The sequence below is a fragment of the Schistocerca gregaria genome, chromosome 7 (assembly GCF_023897955.1).
Source record: "Schistocerca gregaria isolate iqSchGreg1 chromosome 7, iqSchGreg1.2, whole genome shotgun sequence".
NCBI classification, from domain to species: Eukaryota; Metazoa; Arthropoda; class Insecta; order Orthoptera; family Acrididae; genus Schistocerca; species Schistocerca gregaria.
The window spans coordinates 419,093,725-419,113,126 of record NC_064926.1 but is presented as its reverse complement, the minus strand read 5'-3'; positions in this window follow the sequence as shown (position 1 = coordinate 419,113,126).

Here is a 19,402-nt window from a genome sequence, read left to right as displayed (position 1 = left end):
CCAATATTCGGAATTCCCGCCCATTTTCCAAGAGGATAACGCAACATCATGCAAAATAGTAGGAAAGGGTGGGCAGGGGACTGCCACATGACCCATAGTACCACATAATTCAATTTCCCGCCAACATTCAAACCTCCTGTGACGGGGGTATGGCACTTTCCCGCCAAAAGCCGCCATCTTCGATACCAGTACTCACTACTCACACCATCAGCTAACTTCACGACCGCCATCTTTGATGACGTCATGCGCTATTGAAAAGTCTACAGACCGCCATCTTGGATGACTTCATCGCCGCCATCTTGGATACTTCTGGCAACAGTGGAGAGTGGGCGACACGACAGCTGTCACACTATTAATGGGCGCTACAAACTGCCACCTGCAGCTTCCAGCTTTTTCTACTGTTTTTGTTCATGTGAGATACAAGGCTGTGTTTTGTGCAGCATTTGCAAATATTACTAAATATACATAGTATTTAAGTGCTGATGAGGGGCAAGTAGTAGGCCAAAGCTGGTATGAGCACTTTTTGATAGTGTGGGTTGCATACATTCAGGGGCAAACTTGATCGATTTATGACCTCCCTACCTCTTCTCCCCTTACTCTATTGTTCTGCTATGTTTTTTGTGACCCTCTGTTGGTTGATTTATGACCCCCTGGGGATAATCTGTCCTCCTCCTATCCCACCTTTCTGAGAAACCCCATCGCCAGTACAAGCTCACCTTTGATAACAAATTAATTGACAAATTAATTAAATCGATAAATAAATTATCCCATTCCAATTCTGGAAAATCCACCAAGCACTCCATTCTCAACATCAACACACCACCTCCCATCCCCTGTTTCAAAATTGTTGGGAAAAGGACTCAGTCTAAATTGGAGAGGAAGGACCTTACAATTGGAAATTCGATTACTTAGCAAAGTATATACTGTTTATTTTTAAAAATTTAATTTGTAGTGGTTGGATCTCTCTTGCTCTCTGCTGTTTCAGAAGATGCAGGTCTTGTAAAATTATCAGAAAGAAGTAATTAAATACATTGCTTTTCCTGATTGAGTAAGGAATATCATCATGAAACACTCATCACACATAATTACACCAACAAAAATTTCTCCATTCCATCTTCACACCGATCACTGGCAGACATTCTGGCTGCTCCCTGTATTCCTGCATGCACAGGTTGAGAGAGAGTCTGCACAGTGCATACTAGGATTCCGTGACTGCTGTCTGCTGCCACACTGTATTAACACGCACATGGGTCAGGAGAAAGGCATGCAAGATCAGACCTCGTCCTAACCCTGAACAAAGCATCAGGCGGTGGCAGCCCTTTGATATTGATACTTGAGAAATTAATGTTGAAACACACACACTCCTTCCCTTCCACTCTCTCTCTCTCTCTCTCTCTCTCTCTCTCTCTCTCTCTCTCTCGTGCCCACTTCCTGTCATGTGTCATGTTGTGCCGACAAGTGCTATTGGTTAAGACTGTACTGAAATGCAAACAAAGCAGCATTTACCTGGGATACCCCCTAGCCTTCACCTGTGGATCATCATTATCTGCTGTTGTGGAAGAAAAGGTCGTGTAAAACATGGTATATCAAAAAGGAGTAATTAAACATATCACTTTTTCTCCAGTTGCACAAAGAATACCATCATGAAACAATCACCACATGTAATGACACTGTCACAGATCGCACTAAACACATCTGCCGAAAAAAAAGCTCCCTATCATGTCACTGAGTGCCGGGTCAATTGCACCGTGACTTGCACACCACCAGTAAGGGACAGCTGCAGCTGCAGGACTTCGCTCTTTTTTTGTCATCAGTCTTCTGACTGGTTTGATGTGGCCCTCCACGAATTCCTCTCCTGTGCTAACCTCTTCATCACCTGCAGCTCTTCACTGTCTGCCATCCCAATCATACTATACCTCCCCCTCCCTGCCCCAGCCTCCTCCTTCCCCCCCCCCTCCCCAATCGATACTCCCATCATGCACTGGTGTTGCTGCTTACAGAGTGGTATCAGTGGCCTGAGACTGCAGTCGTGTGTGTGAGTTGCTTTCGTGTGAGTGTGTGTGAGTATGCGTGTCTATTGTTGACAAAGGCCATTGGACAAAGGCTTTAGGAGTGAAAATCTTTTTGTTGTGCCTATCTGTGACTCAGCATCTCCGCTATATGGTGAGAAGCAGTTTTCCTTCTCAGAACATCTTGCACCATGTTACACTGTAGAACGCCTTTTCCAGGTCAAACAATCCCACGAACGTGTCTTGATTTTTTTAAATCTTGCTTCAGTTACTAAAAGCAACGTCAGAATTGCCTCTCTCGTGCCTTTACCTTTCCTAAAGCCAAACTGATCGTCATCTAGTGCATCCTCAATTTTCTTTTCCTTTCGTCTGTATATTATTCTTGTAAACAACTTGGATGCATGAGCCGTTAAGCTGATTATGCAGTGATTCTCGCACGTGTCTGCTCTTTCTGTCTTTGGAATTGTGTGGATCACCCTGTTCCGAAAGTCAGATAGTATTGTAAGTAGGCTGTTTAGGTTTTTGTGTTGGTAACGTCACGTAGCGCTCTCTATGAAAATCACTCACTGTGCTGTGTGCAGTCTGTGGCTGGTTTGCATTGTTGGAATTTGCTATTGTAGTATTGGGCAGTTGGATATTAACAGCGTGTAGCGTTGCGCAGTTGGAGCTGAGCCGCCAGCCGTGGTGGATGTGGGGAGAGAGATGGCGGAGTTTTGAGAGTGGATGATCTGGACGTGTGTCCATCAGAGACAGTAAATTTGTAAGACTGGATGTCATGAACTGATATATATATAATGACTTTTGAACACTATTAAGATAAATACTTAGTTTGTTCTCTATCAAAATCTTTCATTTGCTAACTATGCCTATCAGTAGTTAGTGCCTTCAGTAGTTAGAACCTTTTATTCAGCTGGCAGTATTGGCGCACACTTTATTGCAGTAGTTTGAGGAACGAAGATTTTTGCGAGGTAAGCGATTCATGAAAGGTATAGGTTATTGTTAGTCAGGGTCATTCTTTTGTAGGAATTTTTGAAAGTCAGATTGCGTTGCGCTAAAAATATTATGGTCAGTTTAAGCACAGTCATTTATAATTTTTCTAAGGGGACGTTTCAGTATATCGCCAGACTCATACATTCTACACACCCACGCGAATATTCGTTTTGGTGCCACTTCCCCCAATGATTTTAGAAATTCTGCTGGAATGTTATCTATTCATTCTGCCTTATTTTATCCTAAGTCCTCCAAAGCTCTTTTAAATTCTGATTCTAATACTGGATCCCCAATCTCTTCTAAATCGACTTCTGTTTCTTCTATTATCACACCAAACGAATCTACCCCCTGATAGAGGCCTTCAGTGTATTCTTTTCCCCTATCCGCTCTCTCCTCTGCATTTAACAGTGGAATTCCCATTGCAATCTTAATGTTATCACCCTTGCTTTTAATGTCACCGAAGGTTGTTTGACTTCCCTGTGTGCTGAGTCTTTCCTTCCAACTGTCATTTCTTTTTTAATGTCTTCACATTTTTCCTGCAGCCATTTCCTCTTAGCTTCCCTGCACTTCCTATTAATTCATTCCTCAGCGAATTGTATTTCTCCATTCCTGAGTTTCCCAGAACATTTTTGTACTTGCTCCTTTTATTGATCAAGTGAAGTGCATTATTTCTTTTTACCCGTTGTTTCTTCGCAGTTACCTTCTTCGTACCTATGTTTTGCTTCCCAACTTCTGTGATGGCCCTTTTTAGAACTGTCCATTCCTCTTCAACTGTACTGCCTACTGAGCTATTCCTTACTGCTGTATCTATAGCATTAGAGAACTTCAACCATATCTCGTCATTCCTTAGTACTGCACTAATTCTCTGCAAACAAAGAATGAAGTAGCAGCATCCCTTTGAAATTTGATACCAGACTCCCTTCCTTACTCTCTCTCTCCCTCCATCTCTGTCTCTCTCTCTCTCTCTCTCTCTCTCTCTCTCTGCCTTAGGTGGTTCCTTCATGTTTGTGTGAACTGATATATGCAAACACTCGCAGAGAAGATGTCCTCCCCACCCCTCCTCCCTTCCATCCCTCTCCCCTGTCCCCCTTGTCATTCATGCACACTGGTCTTGGTAGTCAGTGCATCCCTTTGCTCTCACACTCCCACTACTATGGATACCAGTAGTGAATGGAGCAAAGTCATTCAAAAAGAAGTAGGTAGCACCTGCCTTGTGCCACACTTACCAATCCTTTCACCTGAACATAGAGGTGGATACGTGGTAAATCCTCAGCTGAAGATGTCTTGGAAGTAATCTCTCACTCTACCAGATTTATTAACTATAAATTAATTAAATCGATATTCTTTGTGTGTGGCCAGTTGTTCCTTGCATCATTTGCAGGATACTAGGACTGGTGTATGTGGTGGGATTCGATCATGCAACTGCTTACTTATCAAACCCGTCCAGACTTCTTTACCCCCACTGCCTCTCGTTGGCTTATAATGGCACAGTTGGATCATTTGGCAGAAAGTCTATTACGTTGGAAGTAGCTGAAAATTTCAGATTTCAGCTCTGTTGCATGCTATGTTATCAGTACCTCCAGCGCCAACATTTGTAAGTGATCGATACTGAATCTTCCCAAATATGCATGTAAAAATCAGAGAACACTCGCGACACAAGTGATCACGAACGCTACCCAACACATACAGATTATTTGTTCACTATTCAGCCAACTAGAGGGCAGCACGTCTGTATGCCGAATGACCAGCTCGTGTGGCTTAGCGACGCCGCAAACATTAAGCCGGAGTGTCAGTCCCTTAGTCACTGGCTATCTTCACCATGCACCCCACACGCCAAATAGTGTCACCGAGCGAGGTGGCCCGGTGGTTAACACACTGGGCTCGCATTCGGGAGGTCGTTGGTTCAAATCCGCGTCCGGCGATCCTGATTTAGGTTTTTCTTGATTTCCCTGAAACGCTTCAGGCAAATGCCGGGATGGTTCCTCTGAAAGGGCACGGCCGATTCTACACTCCTGGAAATTGAAATAAGAACACCGTGAATTCATTTTCCCAGGAAGGGGAAACTTTATTGACACATTCCTGGGGTCAGATAGATCACATGATCACACTGACAGAACCACAGGCACATAGACACAGGCAACAGAGCATGCACAATGTCGGCACTAGTACAGTGTATATCCACCTTTCGCAGCAATGCAGGCTGCTATTCTCCCATGGAGACGATCGTAGAGATGCTGGATGTAGTCCTGTGGAACGGCTTGCCATGCCATTTCCACCTGGCGCCGCAGTTGGACCAGCGTTCGTGCTGGACGTGCAGACCGCGTGAGACGACGCTTCATCCAGTCCCAAAGATGCTCAATGGAGAACAGATCCGGAGATCTTGCTGGCCAGGGTAGTTGACTTACACCTTCTAGAGTACGTTGGGTGGATCTGGATACACGCGGACGTGCCTTGTCCTGTTGGAACAGCAAGTTCCCTTGCCGGTCTAGGAATGGTAGAACGATGGGTTCGATGACGGTTTGGATGTACCGTGCACTATTCAGTGTACCCTCGACGATCACCAGAGGTGTACGGCCAGTGTAGGAGATCGCTCCCCACACCATGATGCCGGGTGTTGGCCCTGTGTGCCTCGGTCGTATGCAGTCCTGATTGTGGCGCTCACCTGCACGGCGCCTATGCAGTCCTGATTGTGGCGCTCACCTGCACGGCGCCAAACACGCATATGACCATCATTGGCACCAAGGCAGAAGCAACTCTCATCGCTGAAGACGACACGTCTCCATTCGTCCCTCCATTCACGCCTGTCGCGACACCACTGGAGGCGGGCTGCACGATGTTGGGGCGTGAGCGGAAGACGGCCTAACGGTGTGCGGGACCGTAGCCCAGCTTCATGGAGACGGTTGCGAATGGTCCTCGCCGATACCCCAGGAGCTACAGTGTCTCTAATTTGCTGGGAAGTGGCGGTGCGGTCCCCTACGGCACTGCGTAGGATCCTACGGTCTTGGCGTGCATCCGTGCTTCGCTGCGGTCCGGTCCCAGGTCGACGGGCACGTGCACCTTCCGCCGACCACTGGCGACAACATCGATGTACTGTGGAGACCTCACGCCCCACGTGTTGAGCCTCCCGCATGCCCACTATACGCCCTCGCTCTAAGTCCGTCAACTGCACATATGGTTCACGTCCACGCTGTCGCGGCATGCTACCAGTGTTAAAGACTGCGATGGAGCTCCGTATGCCACGGCAAACTAGCTGACACGGACGGCGGCGGTGCACAAATGCTGCGCAGCTAGCGCCATTCGACGGCCAACACCGCGCCGCGGTTCCTGGTGTGTCCGCTGTGCCGTGCGTGTGATCATTGCTTGTACAGCCCTCTCGCAGTGTCCGGAGCAAGTATGGTGGGTCTGACACACCGGTGTCAATGTGTTCTTTTTTGCATTTCCAGGAGTGTATATTCCGATGGAACCGATGACCTCGCTGTTTGGTCCCCTTCCCCGGACCGACCAATCAACCAACCAACAGTGTCATCCTAGGAAACCAGCCACATATTTATCACTGTAATTACAATAAACTATTACGACTGTAGCCCCAATCTGTTGACATTCGACAAGTATCGGAAATACCTTCCCCTGACGACTGTTTTTTTTTTAATTTTTTATTACAGAGGGCAGCTAACCCCCTGACCGATCACGCTGAGTTACCGTGCCGGCACCAACTGAGCTACCCACACACGACTCACGAGCCCTCGTCACAGCAGTAGAGCACTTGGCCGTGAAAGGCAAAAGTCCCGAGTTCGAGTCTCGGTCTGGCACACAGTTTTAATCTGTCAGGAAGTTTCAGAGTTGTCAGGTGTTGCATTGAATGATATCGTACGATATTCTACTGTTGCGTTAGACAGTCAAAATAAAGACTGTTGAGGGCCCATGCACATAGGGCTCCGAACATTCTCGATTGAGGAGAGATCTGGCTACCTCACTGGCCATGTTAGGGTTTGTCAAGCACGAAGACGAGCAGCAGAAAAACGCGCCGTGTGCGGGCGGGAATTATTTCGCTGTAATGTAAGTCTATGTTGGCTTGCCATGAAGGGAAACAAAACGGGTGTACGAGGGCTATTCAGAAAGTAGGGAACGTTTCCGTCTGACGCCGCTAGGCGCGCGCAGATCGCGTACGTTTTGGTATGTGCGTGCTCGGCAACTCAGTCGGCATCCATCTGTGACAGCGGGAACGTCTCTGAGCGTCTGGTTTTTACGATATTGGAATTTGAAATGTGCGCTACAATCGAAAATCCGGCCAGTTGTGAGGCGCGGTCTGTGATACGGTTTTTGTTGGCAAGAAACCTAAACTTATAGAAGTTAATCATGAACTGTGCGAAGTGTCCGGAAATGGTGCATTCTGTTTAAAAATGGCCGAACCAACGTTCATGATGAAGAGATGTATGGACGCCCGAGCATTGTGACTGACGATCTTGTCGATAAAGTTGGTGAAACGATTCGTGAAAACCGTCGCTTCATAATAACGGAGCTTTCGCTATCTTTTCCACAAATTTCACGGAATTGAAATTGTCACATAAAAGTTAGGCTACCACAAATTTTGTGCAAGATGGGTGCCCAAAATGCTTACAGAGCACCATAAAGAACAGCGGATGGGGACAACGTTGACATTTCTGGAGGCCTACCACAAACATGGTGATTCATTACTGGATCGAATCGTAACTGGTGACGAAACTTGGGTGTAACACGTCAATTGCGAGACAAAATTACAGTCGGTGGAGGGGGGGGGGGCACACAAGGTCACCCCAAAAACCAAGAAAATGTTTGCAAACCTTGCCAGCAAACAAGTTGATGGCGACAGTGTTTTGGGATAGGCAACGTGCGCTTCTTATTGTTTTTCTCGAACGTGGGGCAACCATAAATTCTTCCCAGTACTGTCAAACTTTGCACAGCCTTAGAAGAGCAGTTCAAAACTAAGGACGAGGAAAGCTGACGTCCAAAATTTTGTTTTTGTACGACAATGCCCGACCTCACACGGCAAACCGCATTAAAGAACTCCTTAATTCATTCAAATGGGAAATTTTTCCTCATCCGTCCTACAGCTCCGATCTTGCACCAAACGACTTCCACTTGTTTCCCAAGACGAAAAACTGGCTTGCATCGCAGCGCTTTGATGACGACGCGGGCGTGACTCGCTGGCTGAAGTCTCAGGCGGCAGAATTTTACGACGAAGGTCTTTCAAAGCTTGTCCACCGCTATGATAAGTGCCTCAATGTGTTTGGTAACTATGAGGAAAAGTAGTATGTCAGTCACTCTTTCAGATAGATATAATAAAATGTATTTCTTGTCTTAGTTTTTTTAATGCCAGAACGTTCCCTAGTTTCTGAACAGCCCTCGTAGAATGTCGACTTACAGCTGTGCTGTGAAGGAGGCGCGGATGACAACCAAAGGAATCCTGATATGACAAGAAATAACACCCAGACAATCACTCCTGGTTGTCGGGTAGTATGGCGGGCTGCCGTCATGTTGGTATCCCACCCAGCGTCTCCAAACACGTCTTCAACTTGGAATCTAACTGGAGTAGAATTGCCTTTAGTGATGAGCTCCCATATGGCCCGATAACCAGGAGTGCTGGTCTGGGGTACCATTTCCTTCCATAGTACCATTTCCTTCCATAGCAGGATCCCTCCTTTGGCCATCATCCGCGGCGCCCTTACAGCACAGCGGCACGTCGACGATATTTTAACCCAGTTTTGTTGCCCATCATGGCCAGCTATCCTGGGCTTACATTTCAGTAAGATAGTGCCCGCGTGCACATGACAAGAGTGTCTACCGCTTGTATTCGTACTTGTCAAACGCTACCTTGGCCAGCAATATAGCCGGATCCCTCAGAATTGAGAACGTTTGGAGCATTACGTGCAGCAGCCTCAAGCAATCTCTGGATCTTGACGATTTAACGCGCCAGTTGGGCAGAGTCTGGCACAACACCCTTCAGGAGAACGTCCAACGACTCTGTCAATCAATGCCATGTTGATTAGCTGCTTTCTTAAGAGTCAGAGGTAGACCAGAGCATTGCTGACTTGCTCAATTTGTGAAGCTCGTTCTCTTAAATAAATCATCCAATTTTCCTGCAATTGTAATCATTTGTTTATTTGTACGGTATGTTCAAAAATTCTCTCCACAGTGCCGTATGTTTGTTAACCGTGCGTGCTGTGTGCCGCAGTGAATATAGAGAAATGAAACTCAGTGAAATACAAGTTTCTCATTTATTAAACATTCATTTTTACTTAAAAATTTTCACATTAAATGTTGAAAGTGTCCCCCCACCCCCCTCCCTCTGTTGTTGAATACACAATTCAATTCGTCTAATCATGTTTCCAAACACAAGGTGTAACTTTTCTTCTGTAACAGAAGCAGTGAAAGAGGATATTGCAGTTTTCAGTTCATCGATGGTATTTGGACGTTTTTTTATAGACAGTTGCTTTCGCTGCACCCTAAAAGAAAAGGTCAGGTGTTGTTAGGTCAGGCGATCGTGGAGGCCAAAGTCCCTGTGAAATTATGCGATCACCAAAAACATCATCAAGCAGTGATACTGAAGCGCAAGCTGTATGCGCGGTTGCACCACCTTGTTGAAAATAACCGTTCAGTATTTCACTTAACACAAGTCCTCCTATGAATGGGTACATAATATCACTGCAGTATCGTTGTGCGTTCATTTGTTCGTTGACGAATATGGGACCCACAAACCGACGTCTAGAAATTGCAATCCAAACGCCTATTTTCACAGAATGAAGTGGTTCCTCATGAATACACAGTGGTTTGCAGTACTCCACATATGGGGATTTTGCGATTTCATGTACCTGGGTAAATGAAATCACGCCTCATCAGTGAAAAACGTTCCATTAAGAATATCCCTTCAATTTCGTTGAACGAAATGTTTGAACCATTGACAATCTCTTGCTATGATCAGTATTTTTCAGTTCTTGCATGACTGTTATTTTCTATGGGAAAAGTTCTAATTTTTTCCTTACAGCTGTGCGGGCCGTTCTGACACTAACATCGATTACCTGGGCGAGTTTTCTTGCTGACTTGTTCGGACTCATGGACATTTTATCGGAAATATCGAGTAGTTTATCCTCAGACAAAACGCTAGAACGACTTCTCGGTGCATCTGTCACTGAACCCGTACTTCGGAATTTGTAAATAAAATCTCGCACAGAATCGCGATGTAGGTGTATTGTCTCCGGGAAAACTAAATTAAATGTATGACGAACTGAAACTGTGTATTTACCGCCAGCTTTGAACACTTGTTCGACTAAAAACACGTTTTTCAATGGTTAGCATTTTAACAGTGAGAAAAACGAAACAAACGGACAAAGGAACTAAACTTAAACGTTCACGTCAACACGTAACGACACACACCAACGATACTACTGACGCTGGCTGACATAAACGAAACAGTGGAATGTTGGGAGAGTCCACTTGAAGGGGAGTAACCCAGGCAGGCGAACAATCATACGGCACGCGCGGCTAACAGCCATACGGTACTGCGGAGAGACTTTTTTGAACACCCCGTACATGTACATCACATTTACAGATTTCCGCCCCTTTCGGATAATTCTTTCGTGCTGTGCCTCTTGTTTCCGTCTTATAATGTAAACTGAACGGCGGAGCGCTTGAAAGTAGATCCAAACCATCCCATCAAAGTCTTCTTAGAAAGTTTCAAGAACAAACCTCAAGTGAAGAATCTAGGAATATATCCCTTCCCAAGCATCGGGAAGGCAATATTAGACTAATTATAGTGCACACTGCCGTTTAAGCAATCACTCTTCCCATGCTCAAAGTGCGAATTAAATGAGAAAGAGACCGAATAACTGGTAGAATGTGAAGTACCCCCCATCATTGAGTTCACAGTGATTCACAGGGAGTGGACATAGATGCAGATATTCACGTGCTACTTTAACGAGAGCGAGTATGTGACATCGTTTAGAGTGGAGTAAGAAACGTCGTCGTTCGTCTGTATAGGACTGGAAGGAGGTCAGATCGCGCAGTGAGTCACAGTAGGTGATGATGTAGTCCTCAGATGGGCGGGTCTAGCTAGGCCCGGTGAATGGCTGGCAAGCGGTGCGTACCGAAGAGTGTTCTGTTAACAGTAAACTTCGGTGGAAGCAGTTTTTCCCATTAATTTAACTGTGTCTCCCTTCATGGTCTTGCAATTTTTTGACAGTCTGTTTTGGGACCGAGACTGTGTTGCAAAATGTTATTCTGCAATGTTTTCCCACAAAACGCAAGCCGCTCACGGACGTCATTGGTGAGCGCTCAGGCAGCGGTGGCTCGCTTCCAAGACAGCGAGAGGTTGGTTATAACTCTCCAGGCGCCGGCCAAACTGGAACCGCGTATATGGCGCGAGCACGGCCTGCTCTCCCCAAATGGGCATCACTTTCTAAATGTCCGCCGCTGCACTACGCACCTGCCACCATTATTCTCTCGGCCTACTTTCTCGAACAGTGCGAGATATGGGGTTTCTTCAGCAAACAGTAGGGCAAAAGGAAAATAAAAAGGATGTATACAAATAAAGAATCGGGACTCCTCGCCAGTGACAAGTGAGCCATGCTCATGCTAAGTTGGCGGACGTGTTCCCCTAACGACCATGAGGCTACTGCAACGGAGTTCGTTTGCAAGAACCAGTCAAGTATTCGCCAGTTTCGGTACGAAGGAGTCACTACGACCACCAGTTAGTTGAGCAAATAATGGCTGGTAGCAGTTTGTTTCCACATTTCACTATGTCTGGATGGAAACATCTCACGAGGACATTTTTAAGGCAGTAGGGATTCCAAACGAACCTATTGAGTCGTGAAAATAGAGCGAAGCCCTTCACATTGACTAAATATCCTAAGTTCTGTTCGTACGTAAAGTCATTGAGCGGATGAGCGGACACTAGAATACACCGAAGGGGTCAGGCGCAGGCGGGTTGAGCTGTGACGTCACCGTCTCATTACTTAGCACTGCTGGTTGGTTGGTTGGTTGGTTGATTCGGGGGAGGAGACCAAACAGCGGCAACATCGGTCCCAGCATTATCAGAGAAGGAATTCGAACCTGCGTCCGTAACAAAAATGCGTGTGAAACCTTATGGGACTTAACTGCTAAGGTCATCAGTCCCTAAGCTTACACACTACTTAACCTAAATTATCCTAAGGACAAACACACACACCCATCCCCGAGGGAGGACACGAACCTCCGTCGGGATCAGCCGCACAGTCTATGACTGCAGCGCCGAAGACCGCTCGGCTAAACCCGCGCGGTTCCGGACTGAAGAGCCTAGAACGCTCGGTCACAGCGGCCGGCCGTCTTTTATCATCTCGGAGGGCACTGTTTTTTTCTGGAGGAAGAGGCTCACACAGACTTGGACCACATAGACCAGTAGTACAGAGAAACATTCCATAATGTGATTTTAAACTCTTTAACCATGTTAACTTTTTTTTCTTTTTCTATACTGGAAAGTTATATTACAATTATTTTTTGTTTTCATTTCTTTCAGTTTATGTCTTTGTTCATTCTCAGTTCGCTTCATATCTTAGCATTTTTTCTTGTTGATAGCTTTCATTCTCATGAAAGTGTGTGTCCTTACGATACACATTACAGCGAAGTCCTCCATTCCTGAATACCTCTCATCTTAAATGTCTTTTAATCACATAAAAACTTTGGGGTTGTGGTCAATGAAATTGCTGTGAGATTATTGACTTTATTTTCAATTTTCAAAGCGAATTCCATAGAACTTTCAGTTGGTTTCATCACGGATTCACTTGAAACTGTTTGAAGCCAGTTCTTTCCCGAAACATTTACGTTTACCATACAAAATACTAAATCTGGGTGTTTGCGTTTAACTCTATAAGCAATCACAGGCCAACATTTTCCTTCAACTCTGCCGGCCGCGGTGGTCTCGCGGTTAAGGCACTCAGTTCGGAACCGCAAGACTGGTACGGTCGCAGGTTCGAATCCTGCCTCGGGCATGAGGTTAGTTAGGTTTAAGTAGTTCTAAGTTCTAGGGGACTGATGACCACAGATGTTAAGGCCCATAGTGCTCAGAGCCATTTGAACCATTCCCAGCCTTCAACTCTGGAACATATTTCCCTTCGCATTAATTGCAATTCTAAGAAAGATCCTGCCTATAAAACAATGCCGGACGGTGAAACCGAGCGGTTCTAGGCGCTTCAGTGCGCAACCGCGCGACCGCTAGTCGCAGGTTCGAATCCTGCCTCGGGCATGCATGTATGTGATGTCCTTAGGTTAGTTAGGTTTAAGTAGTTCTAAATTCTAGGGGACTGATGACCTCAGATGTTAAGTCCCATCGTGCTCAGAGCCATTTGAACCTACAAAAGCCGGCCGTGGTGGTCTCTCGGTTCTAGGCGCGCAGTCCGGAACTGCGCTCGCTACGGTCGCAGGTTCGAATCCTGCCTCGGGCATGGATGTGTGTGACGTCCTTAGGTTAGTTAGGTTTAAGTAGTTCTAATTTCTAGGGGACTAATGACCACAGCAGTTGAGTCCCATAGTGCTCAGAGCCATTTGAACAATTTGAACCTATAAAACAATCTTTTCAACTTCCTTGTTCTCGCATTCACTTTCCTTTAGAGAATAGTTGTCTTGCTACTCAGAAGATGCCGGTTCTACAGTCGTATCTCGAGTTTCCACCAGTATATTATCACTTAAAGTATCAAATTTTTTCTCATTCTTACGTGTACTACCGGACGGATTTCGCTCACATTACGGCTCAAAATCAACTACTTAATTCTTTGGGTATGGTCAAGGTAGATCATAGATAGGAAACATAAAAGTCGCAGCCTTTGCAGTATTTTCACCGTGCCTTCATTACCACTTGAGCCCTGAATCACTTTTTGGACATGTTTTAATGCCAGTAACTCAGCACTCCATCGAGAGATGATCGTATAAATCTTAGTTCTTTTACCTAAGTTCTTCTATTTCTGTTTCCATAATTTCTAATTACTGGCGTAAACACACATTGTCGCATTTCAGCAGTGTTCGTTTTCACTGTTAACGTTTTTCTAGTACTAACGTCTTCACCTGCAGAAAACAGATATACAATAACCGGTATTTGTTTCCTGCAAGTGGTCGACCAGCTGCATTCCCATTCTTCCATTTCTACACTCCTGGAAATTGAAATAAGAACACCGTGAATTCATTGTCCCAGGAAGGGGAAACTTTATTGACACATTCCTGGGGTCAGATACATCACATGATCACACTCACAGAACCACAGGCACATAGACACAGGCAACAGAGCATGCACAATGTCGGCACTAGTACAGTGTATATCCACCTTTCGCAGCAATGCAGGCTGCTATTCTCCCATGGAGACGATCGTAGAGATGCTGGATGTAGTCCTGTGGAACAGCTTGCCATGCCATTTCCACCTGGCGCCTCAGTTGGACCAGCGTTCGTGCTGGACGTGCAGACCGCGTGAGACGACGCTTCATCCAGTCCCAAACATGCTCAATGGGGGACAGATCCGAAGATCTTGCTTACCAGGGTAGTTGACTTACACCTTCTAGAGCACGTTGGGTGGCACGGGAAACATGCGGACGTGCATTGTCTTGTTGGAACAGCAAGTTCCCTTGCCGGTCTAGGAATGGTAGAACGATGGGTTCGATGACGGTTTGGATGTACCGTGCACTATTCAGTGTCCCCTCGACGATCACCAGAGGTGTACGGCCAGTGTAGGAGATCGCTCCCCACACCATGATGCCGGGTGTTGGCCCTGTGTGCCTCGGTCGTATGCAGTCCTGATTGTGGCGCTCACCTGCACGGCGCCAAACACGCATACGACCATCATTGGCACCAAGGCAGAAGCGACTCTCATCGCTGAAGACGACACGTCTCCATTCGTCCCTCCATTCACGCCTGTCGCGACACCACTGGACGCGGGCTCCGCGATGTTGGGGCGCGAGCGGAAGACGGCCTAACGGTGTGCGGGACCGTAGCCCAGCTTCATGGAGACGGTTGCGAATGGTCCTCGCCGATACCCCACTAGCAACAGTGTCCCTAATTTGCTGGGAAGTGGCGGTGCGGTCCCCTACGGCACTGCGTAGGATCCTACGGTCTTGGCGTGCATCCGTGCGTCGCTGCGGTCCGGTCCCAGGTCGACGGGCACGTGCACGTTCCGCCGTCCACTGGCGGCAACATCGATGTACTGTGGAGACCTCACGCCCCACGTGTTGAGCAATTCGGCGGTACGTCCACCCGGCCTCCCGCATGCCCACTATACGCCCTCGCTCAAAGTCCGTCAACTGCACATACGGTTCACGTCCACGCTGTCGCGGCATGCTACCAGTGTTAAAGACTGCGATGGAGCTCCGTATGCCACGGCAAACTGGCTGACACTGACGGCGGCGGTGCACAAATGCTGCGCAGCTAGCGCCATTCGACGGCCAACACCGCGGATCCTGGTGTGTCCGCTGTGCCGTGCGTGTGATCATTGCTTGTACAGCCCTCTCGCAGTGTCCGGAGCAAGTATGGTAGGTCTGACACACCGGTGTCAGTATGTCCTTTTTTCCATTTCCAGGAGTGTATAACACAGAATTACAACATTTTATTCGTTAGTTGGTAATATATTTGCCTGTAAAATATCTTCTTTTCGATAGCTTCGTTTTTGTGCCCGTATATTTCTCTCATTATTAGCCTCATTAGTGTGCCCTAAACCAGAGCCGCAGGATGGTAGATTTACAGTTGGAATAGCATCAGGCTTCAGCTTGTGTTTTGAAAGAGTATTCAACAGTTCTCACTTTTCAAATCTCTGTCATAATTCGAATCAATAAAATACATCGAGCACACTTGAGTATTATCAACTGAAAACGAATCTGCATTTTTATAAGTATTTATCCATTTCCGCTTTGTCTCATTGTTTTTGGGAAATATACAAAACTTTGAGCCGTGGCGTCATTGAGTTAGTAGGCTATCCTGTCTGGTGTCACTAGCTCAGGTGTAGTATCGACTATCCCTCTTGCGGCTCCATTGCCAATATCTCTGAGGAAGAGTTGGTATCTGTGGGTTTTGTCCTTAGAAAGTCTTTGGTTGCCGATATGTACGGGGTTCTCTGACCCGAGAGAGATGAACGAAGTTTGGGGATTGGCGTTAGCGCCGCGACAGGAGGTGGTTGCGAGGTCCGGGCGGCCGAATCCACGAGCTGCGCAGAGTGAAGACACCGGAGTACTTCACTGGGGTCAGCTTCGACTACAAGCACCAGGCCGACATTCCATCGACTGGTTGGCAACATTCGTGTCGGACGACCGCTCTGACCTGGCTGCCCTCTTCTACCTGGCTTTTATCGGCATCACACAGTAACCGCTGCGACGCACCTGGGATCCATGGACCTGCTTGCTGATAAAGGGGAGTAACATCCTGTAATCCTCGTGGTGATTTGTTTCTTTGTCTACCTGCCCTCCTCATTATTTTGTGGTTTGTACCCGACCCTCAGATCTTTACTCGGTCGTCTCTTTGGTCCTAAAAGTTTTGTTGTCGTTTGATAATTTTTCCCGCTATTATATTGCCTTTCCTTTCTGGTTTGTACCCGATCGTTTATGTTATAATTAATCATCTCTTGATCGTAAACACAGTCGGAACAATTGCACTAAGGCACAGGTTGCTGTTAAAGAAAAGAGGGACCTTGTGGTTAGATTTAGCTGTTAACCGGTTCAATTCTTTGATTGTATTGTATTTGTCAATCATTAGTTATAATCTGAACAACCTGTTGTACTAAGCTGTTCGTTTCCATGTTTGCAAGACTGGGTCATTATTGGCGTATTTGAGCTGGATCTTGTGGTTCAGTCGAGTGAGTTCTCTTGTAATAAGTGTTCACAAGCGATGTTTTAAGACGTTCCTTCAGAGCAGTCTTAATAACTGACAGTTTAACCTTGAAAATATTAACAGCCAAATGTCAGTTGTCAGAAGGGACAGGTTGGGGTCCAGTCACACCTTGGTTGCCGATTCAAATTAGGAGGTTGGTTGTTTTGAAGTAATCCTTATCATTGTCATATTGTTTGCTAATCTGTTTAACCTTTAAGCACAGGTGCGCATCTTAACCCCGAACCTTCCGACATACAGCTTTCAAATTACAAGGTAAGTCATTTGTTATAGTAACTGAATCACTATTGTAATCAGTGGTGATTATATAATTTTCATGTGTTGCAGAAGGGCATTTAATAAGACAGACTGCGACCAGCGCAGTAGTAAACACCACCGTTTAACCTGATAATGGGGCGGCTGCAGGCCTGGCTGTCTTGTAATCATTGTCATATTGTTTGCTGTTTTTCAATGCATCGCTTCGGAGTTCTTTTGCATAGATTAAAATAGTATTCAATTTAAGGTTTAAGGTCAAAAGAAAATTGTAAATTTGTTCATTTGTTAAAGAAAATTTTATGGTTAAATGCTTCGATTATCTGTAAAACACAGTTTATATATGTTAAATAAACAGGTTGTGTGAAAAGAAAGTTATGTTGGTGGTTCCTCCCTTCCACGTTTTCCTTAATTCCCGTTAAGTACCACATATCAAACTTAATTCCTAACTTATTTATTTGTCTGCTGTGGTTAATACAAATGTCGATCGCGCAGCAAATCATTATTTTTCACTTGAAAACTTACTCTAAAAAGACCCCTCAATACACTGATAATCATGGTGTGACTGTGTACTCAATAGCCAGTCACCAATAGAAATTCATACTGCCATGAACAACCTTGATTTCACTCGTAAACGGAGTTGCGACACAGTACATTATGGCAATTGTGGGTCACTGAGCGCTCGTTGGGTTCACTCTGACGTCAGCGACGCGGCTCTCTACTGCGCACACACTTCGTTCAAATTGTTCAAATGGCTCTGAGCACTATGGGACTTAACTTCTGAAGTCATCAGTCCCCTAGAACTTAGAACTACTTAAACCTAACTAACCTAAGGACATCACACACATCCATACCCGAGGCAGGATTCCAACCTGCGACCATAGCGAGCGCAGTTCCAGACTGTAGCGCCTAGAACCGCTCGGCCACGCTGGCTGGCGCACACACTTCGTGTTCTGTACTTTATATTCTAGTACTCGTGAGATGATGAAGATCATAGATTTTGTCGCTTAGTGATCATAGTACACTAGAACCGAAACGGAAGCTGCCACAAGGCCGAAATGCTGAATTTCAGAGCGGAAGATCGTAACACGGTAGTCCGTTTTAAATCATCGCATGAACGTCACAATGACAGATATTGAAATAACTGACCTTAGAATTAAAAAAAAGCTAAAATAGCTCGGTAATAAAAAGGTATATCGACTGGATGAGATACCTACATCTACAACTATACGCCGCAAGTTATTTTGCGGTATGTGTTGGAAGATACTTTGTGTACCAGTGTGACTTCCATCGCCGGCCACGGTGGCTGAGGGGTTTTAGGCGCTACAGTCTGGAACCGCGCGAGAGCTACGGTCACAGGTTCGAATCCTGTCTCGGGCATGGATGTATGTGATCTCCTTAGGTTAATTAGGTTTAAGTAGTTCTAAGTTCTAGGGGACTGTTGAACTCAGAAGTTAAGCCCCATAGTGCTCAGAGCCATTTTTGTGACTTCCCTCGTTGCTATTCCAGTCGCGAATACTTCGCGGGATGAAGGATTGCCGGTAAGCCTCTGTGTGAATCTTTATAATTTTATCTTCATGGTCTTTTCACGAAATATACTTCTAGGAACGTACGCGGTCAGTACTTTAACAGTGGACCATAGCGTGATGCAGCAGATCTCTCTTTTAGAGTCTGCCACAGGAGTTGGTTGATCGTCTCCATGACACTTTGTGCTTACTAACTGAACCTGTAACGAAACACGCTGCTCTTCTTTGAATTTCTGCTGTTTTGTCTATCAATCCTTTCTGGTACGAGTCCCATACTGACGAGTAATATTCAAATATTGGTCGAACGAGTATTTCGTAAAGATGCTGTAATGTTGTTGCATTTATTTGTTCTGAAAGCGGTGCTGATAGACCATAAAAGCGTGTTAAAAGCTGTGAGCTATCTGAGGAAGTTAACCTTGGATTATTGCGCAACTGTTTCACCAGGTATGTAGTCTAGCTTACCAAATTCCCATCCAGACTAACATTAATTTTAATATTTTAGTACTCATCTTACGATAATCATATATATATATATATATATATATATATATATATATATATATATATATATATATATATATATATAAAGACAGTTTAAATAAAAAGAAATAAATCAGTTTAAATTTGGACCTTTACTTTAACATTGATCATTGTTCCGTTAAAATTTCAGCATATCAAACTTGATTCATAACTAAACTGGTGCGTTATTTAGGATTGTGTAAATGTGAGTTTGTAATTTTACGGAACACATCAAATAGGGAG